Source organism: Canis lupus, chromosome 1, assembly GCF_003254725.2.
Source record: "Canis lupus dingo isolate Sandy chromosome 1, ASM325472v2, whole genome shotgun sequence".
NCBI classification, from domain to species: Eukaryota; Metazoa; Chordata; class Mammalia; order Carnivora; family Canidae; genus Canis; species Canis lupus.
The window spans coordinates 98216874-98224107 of record NC_064243.1 but is presented as its reverse complement, the minus strand read 5'-3'; the positions used below and the strand labels follow the sequence as shown (position 1 = coordinate 98224107).

Genomic DNA, 7234 nt, shown 5'->3' with positions numbered 1-7234 from the left:
CCCCCCGGGCCTCAGAGCCAAGGACACAGAGGAGCTGGGCGTGCGGAGAGGGGGCGAGGCTCCCCGCCGTGACACTGCGCGTGCGGGACCGCAGCAGACACGCCTGGTGGATGCACCCAAACGCCCCAGGGTTATGGGCTCTGGGGTGCTGGGCGGTGCGTGGGGCGGGGAGGGCGGCGTCACCACCCCAGGGCAGCTTCCGCATCCCCAGGTGACACGGTCCCCACGTGCGCACATCAGTGGTAGCGGCTGTACCATCTGGCAGGGGTGTGGAGGGTGGGGGGCACACATTTTAGTACCTTTTCAATTTGCTATGAAGCGAAAACGGCTCTAAAAATAGTGTTTATAGCCTTTCGGCACTGCGGCCGCAGCCATGAGTATGCTCAGGCTTCAGAAGAGGCTTGCCTCCAGTGTCCTCCGCTGTGGCAAAAAGAAGGTCTGGTTGGACCCCAATGAGACCAATGAAATCGCCAATGCAAACTCCCGTCAGCAGATACGAAAACTCATCAAAGATGGGCTGATAATCTGGAAGCCTGTGACTGTCCATTCCTGAGCTTGGTGCTGGAAAAACACTCTGGCCCGTGGAAGGGCAGGCATATGGGCATTGGTAAGAGAAAAGGTACTGCCAATGCTCGAATGCCTGAGAAGGTAACGTGGATGAGGAGGACGAGAATTCTATGCAGGCTGCTCAGAAGATACCGTGAATCTAAAAAGATTGACCACCACGTGTATCATAGCCTGTACCTGAAAGTGAAGGGTAACGTGTTCAAGAACAAGCGGATTCTCATGGAACACATCCACAAGCTGAAGGCAGACAAGGCTCGCAAGAAGCTTCTGGCTGACCAGGCTGAGGCCCGCAGATCTAAGACCAAGGAGGCCAGCAAGCACCGTGAAGAGCAGCTCCAGGCCAAGAAGGAGGAAATCATCAAGACTCTCTCCAAGGAGGAAGAGACCAAGAAATAAAACTCCCTTTCTCTTGTCTGTACATAGTGGCCTCAGCATGAATCAGATCAGTTATTCAATAAAACAAACCTTTATCTGCCAAAAAACAAAAAAATAAAATAAAATATAGTGTTTATATTAATAAAAAGATACTGAAAAATTCTAAAATCTAGAAACAGGAATTTATTATTATTTTTTTAATTAATGAAGAGGTCTACCGACACAGGGGGACACTAGTGTCCTCTCTGCAGCCTCTGCTGGCCGACCAGGGAGAGGACACAGCTCCAAGACTCTGACTCATATGTCACCCGGGAGCACCCACTGTGCCCTGGACCTGCCGTGTGTGGGCAGAGGGCTCTGAGGCCAGGGAAGCAGTGGCCCTGCCCTTCTAAGTCTCCCACTTGGCTGAGAGGCAGGCACATCGTTGAGGATGGTGCAACTGAGTTGTGGGACTCCAGGGTAGGAAGATCTCGGAGGGCTTCCTGGGGGGAGGTGGCTTCTCAACTGAATCTGAAAGGGAAGCAGGAGTTCAGCAGACCAGGAGATCAGGGGGGCGTCCCCACAAAGCATCCAGGACATGGCCAGCTAGGGAGGGTGGGGGGTAGGCTGCAGGGGGGCACCCACATCCCTGAGCACATTCTCTATGATGCCACCCTACAAAGAACATTTGCAAGGTGCTGTGTTAATATAACCATTGACAATGGCAAATAGGCAGCAGGAATTGGCACAGGCCTGGGGGCACATGTCTATGGGTCCTGCCTGAGGGGCCGCCTGAGGAGGGGAGGAGGGCCAGGTGGCACTCCCCAGGCCAGGCCCTCCCGGCAGCCCTAGTGTAACCAAGGATTTAATCTACAATGTGCACAGTCTCCTACAACTTCATAAGGAAAAAAAACCAGAAAACAAACCAGGTGGCCCATAGGAACGGGGAAGAGGTCCCAAATGAGCACGTCACCGATCAGGATGCCTACATGGCAATCATCACAGCAGAAGGCGCTAGTGGAAAATTCCCGGCGAGCCGACACTGCATCCACGGAATGGGAGCCCAAGGGGCCTCGGGGAGAGGCAGAGGGCATGGCTGGCTCACCCATCTCCGCACTCTGGGAGCTACCCCATGGCAGGTTCTCAAAAGTACAGGGCCCCCTGGCTGCCTGGTGCACCCCAGCATCCAGCCCAGGACCTGATGTTCCTTACCTGACCCGGCTGTCCCTTGGAGCAGGTCTCAGGGTCCCAGGGCGGGCAGCTCATGCTGCTGAGCACAGAGGCAGGCAGCCTGCATGCCTGGCCCAGCGTCTGCGGCACCCCAGAGGGGCCCACTGGGCATGGGCACGGCCTGGAACCCATGCGGCAGACCTGCCCCGCACGCTGTTTACTACTCTCCGTCCCTATAAATACCCGGCCGAGGCAGAGAGCCTCCCGATCATATTATGACCAGCCAAATAAGACGCCTTTAGTAAAAAGAAACACACGGCCCCATTTATACACAAGTGTGTAAAATATATTAAAATAATTTTAAACGCATGAGTCACCCAGAGAAGAGTGTGTTTTTTAAAATCTCACAAACAGCACTTTGTGGTCAAGAAGGCAGGGAATGGGGGCTCGTCCTACAGACCCAGACCTGGCAGGGATTGGGGCACAGACGTGAGTGGGGCACAACCGTGTCCCCCACACTGGTCGGCCTTCCCTTGGTGGGCGCATCGAGTCCCAGCTCCCGCCAAGCGTGGGAGCCTGAGTCTGGCGCACCTTCCCCCTGGCACAGTAATCCTCTCATGGCCCCTCTCACACCTCACACCACCCGTGTCGGGGAGCTCACGCCCTCAAGGCCTCCTTGGGCAGCTGACAGGAGCCCCAGCCCAGCCCTGCTCCTGCTCGAGGCCCCCACCGTCAACCGTTTCTAAGCTTACAGGTCAGTGGTTGTGCATCCACGTCCAGAACTCTGTTCATGTCGTAAAACTGAAACTGCACGTGTGACGCGCTGATCCCCGAGCCCTCCCCCTCCTTTCTGTCTGAGTCTGACTGCTGTCAGAGAAAAGTGTGTTTTTTAAAATCCTGTGGGCTGCGTCCTCGTGTGATCCTCATTTCTCCTGGCAAGGTGCCCCCTGGGTCCATCCATGGTGTAGCAGGTGCCAGGATGTTCTTTTATTCCATGCTCTGGATATACCTCGTTTTCCTTATCTATTCATCCATTGGTGAACACTTGGGTGGTTTCCACCTCTTGGCCACTGGGAAGGATGCTGCTGTGAACATGGATGTGCAAATAGGCATAAATACCTTTTTGTTACAGAATCAAAGGAGGCGGTGAGATGTGCACGCATTCATGGGGCATGCAGGCTGAGGGTGCTCCCGCAGACCCTCTGGAATGGCCCCTGTGTCCCACCCCACCCCCTCGCACCGCCCTGGGCTTGCACATCCTCCAGCAGCTGGGTGCCGCTCACCTGGCAGGGCCTAGGCTCCAACAACCACGTGGCCCCCTCTCTACAGGGGCTCCTGCCAGGTTGTGCTTCACAACACTGTCTACCACTCAGGTCTCCTAGACACACAGGAAGTGCAGGCTGGTGTTCAGAAGTCTGGACGGCGCTGGCAGGGACTCTGGGGCTGGGCTGGTGTCCTTCTCTGCTTCCACCCTCAGCTTCCTTCCCGCCCCCTGCCACACGCCAGGGACCATGGCCATGCAGAGCCTGCAGTGCTTGAAGGTGGGTGGATGGCATCAAGGGCCCCAGAAGCTCTGAGCTGGGAGGGGTCCTCAGGAGGCCCTACAGTCCCAGACCCCATGGCTCAAATGCAATCATACCAGAGCCCCACTAACTCAGAGCTGTCAGGGGAATGCTTGCTATGGTCCCACTCACGTTACCAACAGCAACACGCCACACAGGTGACAGAGGGGTATGTTTTCCAGTAAGTTCTGCGGTGGGCCACTGGGAGTGAGTGGCCACGCTCCCCCTCCAATTTCACCAGCCATGGCTCACTCACTGGGGGCGGGGGCTGGTGACAGCAGAGGCCCCCAGCCAGTCCAAGGCCGGCCCTGGCAGGTGGAAGTCAGACCTGGGCCAGCATTCATTCACGCACTCACTCATTCCCTCGTAACAGGCCTGCCAGTGTCTGCCCACAACCTGGAGGGGACGTGTATTCGCATCCAGGTTCTGGGCAAGCCTAGGGACTGTGGGAGCACAGCCTGGGGTCGGGCCCAGTGCCAACTGGGATGGGGATGCTGCTTCTGCAAAGCATTTGTGGGCAGCCTGCTAAGGAAGAGCAGAGCGGAGCCTTGGACCGAGGAGTCAACATAGCCCTGGAGGCCGGGGCCTGGACAGGCTGGCCCCTGGAACTAGCCGGAAAAGGTGTGTTCAGAGAAGAGGGTGCAGGGAGGGCTGGCCTGATGAAGAGTTAGCAGTAGCCCTGTCCCCGAGAGCATGTAGCCCCCCTGCCCGGGGCCACACCCAGGTTGCCCTGGCATAGCCTGCCACCCCAAGGCGCTGGGAGGAGGGTCCCTGCGTTCTAGAGCAAAAATCAGGAGAACTTTCTCAGGTGAGACCTTCACGGGCATCCTCAGGGCACAGCAGGGGTCTGGGCCCAGATCTCCAGGCCTCTAAGTGGCATCTAGTCCTCTGGCCTGCAGGTGTTTCTGGTACACTCAGCATGTCCCAGGAAGAGGGGTGCAGGGGCCAGCAGGACACCAGGACAGACATGCCAGAAATCCATCAACTCACGACCACGACGATGACAAGGATAGTAAGTGCCATGATGACATGAGGGGGGAGTCGGGAAGGCAGGGGCTACTTCCTTGCTGGCATCCCAGCAGCTCCCATCAGCCGCTGAGACACCACACCATGTCATGCCCTCAAACTCATTCCAAAACTCCTTTGTGAGCAAATCCCATTCACTTCAGTAGTCAGGCACCTCAAGGAGGACATGAGATTTTTTTTTTTAAGATTTTATTTATTTGAGAGAGAGAGAGAGTATAAGCTGGAGGAGGGGCAGAGGGAGAAGCAGGCAATTTGCTCCCCTGCAGGGAGCCTGATGCAGGACTCAATCTCAGGACCCCAGGATCATGATCTGAGTTGAAGGCAGATGCTCAACCACAGCCACCCAGGTGCCCCAGGATGTGAGATTTTATGATCAGTCACTATTTTAATGAGAGAGAGAGGCATGGAAAGAATGCATCACCCAGCCAGTGAGTGGTGAAGTCAGGCCACCTGGCTCAGGAGCCATGCCCTTCACTGTGAGGCAAGCTGCTTCCATTGCTCCTGGCCAGACAGTCCCAGGAGCCTCCATGGGGTCAAGGACACGGAGCTGGAGCTGGAGCTAGAGCCAGAGGAGCTCTGTCTGCCCTGGAAGTGGAGGCGGGTCACCCAGGTTCCTCACCTATGACAAGGGCTCGACTCGATAGTCTCTGTGTCTAAGGGCTTTGAGGCTATTCGGTGCGCAGTGACCGGGGCGCTGCCCTGAAAAGGGTGGAGGCAGCGTGTGGCAGGCTTGCAAGCCTGGGGAGGGTGGTGTCGTGCAGAACTCTGCACACCCTCAGGCAGCACCCTGGAAGGTGGACAGTGCTTGGCTCCAGACCCCGCTCCCAGGCCAGCCCCCCACCCCCAGCCTGTTCAGGCAGGAAGGAAGGACCCAGCGGAGGCCCTGGCAAGGGGAAAGATCTTGGCCACAGGTCACCTGGGCTCTTGGAGCTTACAGAACCCCTGCAGGGGGTGCCCGCCCCCGCCCTCCCCGCCCCCCCCAGCCAAAGCCCAGAGGTCCCAATCCGGGTTGCCTGGCCGAACAACCAGCACTGCCTGTCATGCAAGGGAATGCCAGGTGCAGAGCAGCTATGCTGTGGGGTCCCAGGGCTGTGGGCGGGTGGGAGAGCTGGGGCTGCCATCTGGCACAGACCCGAGGGAAAGGCACAAGGCAGCAGGGCCGAAAGAGTCCCAGCCAGCAAGCTGCGCTGGGAAGGCCAGGGCCCAGGAAGCAGGGAGGCTGGAGCCTTTGAGAAGCTGACACACAGTGGGAAAGCCTCGGGCAAAGGCACCTGAGCTGCCTGCCTTCCATGTCCCGTCTCCGGGCCACACCACCCTCAGGTGAGCAACACCTGGTGTCACCTGGCCATGGGGGATACGGCCCTGGGAGGAGCCCCAGCCCTGAGGTCCCCAGCTCTGAGGTCCCTGACAGGTCCTCCCCTCCCCTGCTCCTCAGTCCCCTTCCTGTACCCCCCACCCCACCCCCACCTCACCCCTGCAGGGCCCTGCCCTCTGTCTGCGCCTAGGCCAGGCTGTGCGCTCCTGGTGCACGCAGCGCCCACTCCCTCCCAACCACATTCGTGGCTCCAGTTCTGCTCTGGGTCCGGCACGCCCCCTCCTGCTGTCTCTCCTCTCTCCCGCGTTCCCCAGGGCCCGCCCCGCCTCCACCTGCCCTTTCCCGGTGCCGCCTCCAGTGCACAGCGCCTGAGCCTCGCTAATGCGTTTCGCATGGCGCGTCAGTCAAACGCCCTTCTAATGTCCTTAAAGCACGCAGAAAATTGCATCCTTATGAAAAAAAAAAAAAAAGCAAATTGCCTGGTGGAGGCGGAGCTGCCGCTGGGCTCTGGCAGCCGGGCGCCCAGTTTGGAGGGGCCAGCAGCGGAGGCGCCTGCCCCAGGCTCTGAGGGCTGCCGATTGGAGGGAGCCAGGATGCTGCCTTCCCGGTAGGCCTGGGCCCACAGTCTCGTCCCCTCACCCACTACCTTTAACCACCTCCCCACCCTTGTTCCCCCACTCCTGCCAGCATTTAAGGACAAACTCCTAACTGCCTCAGGACCTTTGCACTTGCTATGTGGGCTGCCTGGCATACATTCCTTCAGGTCTCAACTGTAGGTTCAGCTCCTGCCAGAGCCTCACTGACCATGCTGACCACACTGACTAAGCCCCCAACCCACTCATTGTCTATCACCTGCTTTATTTTCTATAAGGCATGTGTGACTCTGAAATCATCTTGTGGGTTTAATTGTGGCTCCTTTGGGACCTACCCAAGGCCCCTCACTTCCCAGATAAGCTCCTGGGGTCAGAGGCTATAGTGCAGTGCCTGGTGCACAACAGGCATTTAATAAATACTTAATGAACAAGTGGACACACTCATTCTGGGCAGGCAGAGGCTGTTGGGAACCCTAAGGCATCTGGGACTGCCCAAACTGAACCTCTTCGCTGCTGGGTGAGGGGCAATAGAGACCCAGAGTGGTGAAGTCAATCCAAATTCTGCTGCTAATAGCTGTGTGTCCCTGGGCAAGTTGCCGAACATCTCTAAACTTTATATTCATTTGCAAAACGGAAGTAAGGTACCT

The 7234-nt window shown here is 57.6% G+C and overlaps 1 pseudogene; it reads left to right on the top strand.

Annotated features, from left to right (window-relative positions):
- Positions 1-330: 330 nt before the first annotated feature.
- Positions 331-985, top strand: LOC112644891 (60S ribosomal protein L19-like; annotated as a pseudogene).
- Positions 986-7234: the final 6249 nt, after the last annotated feature.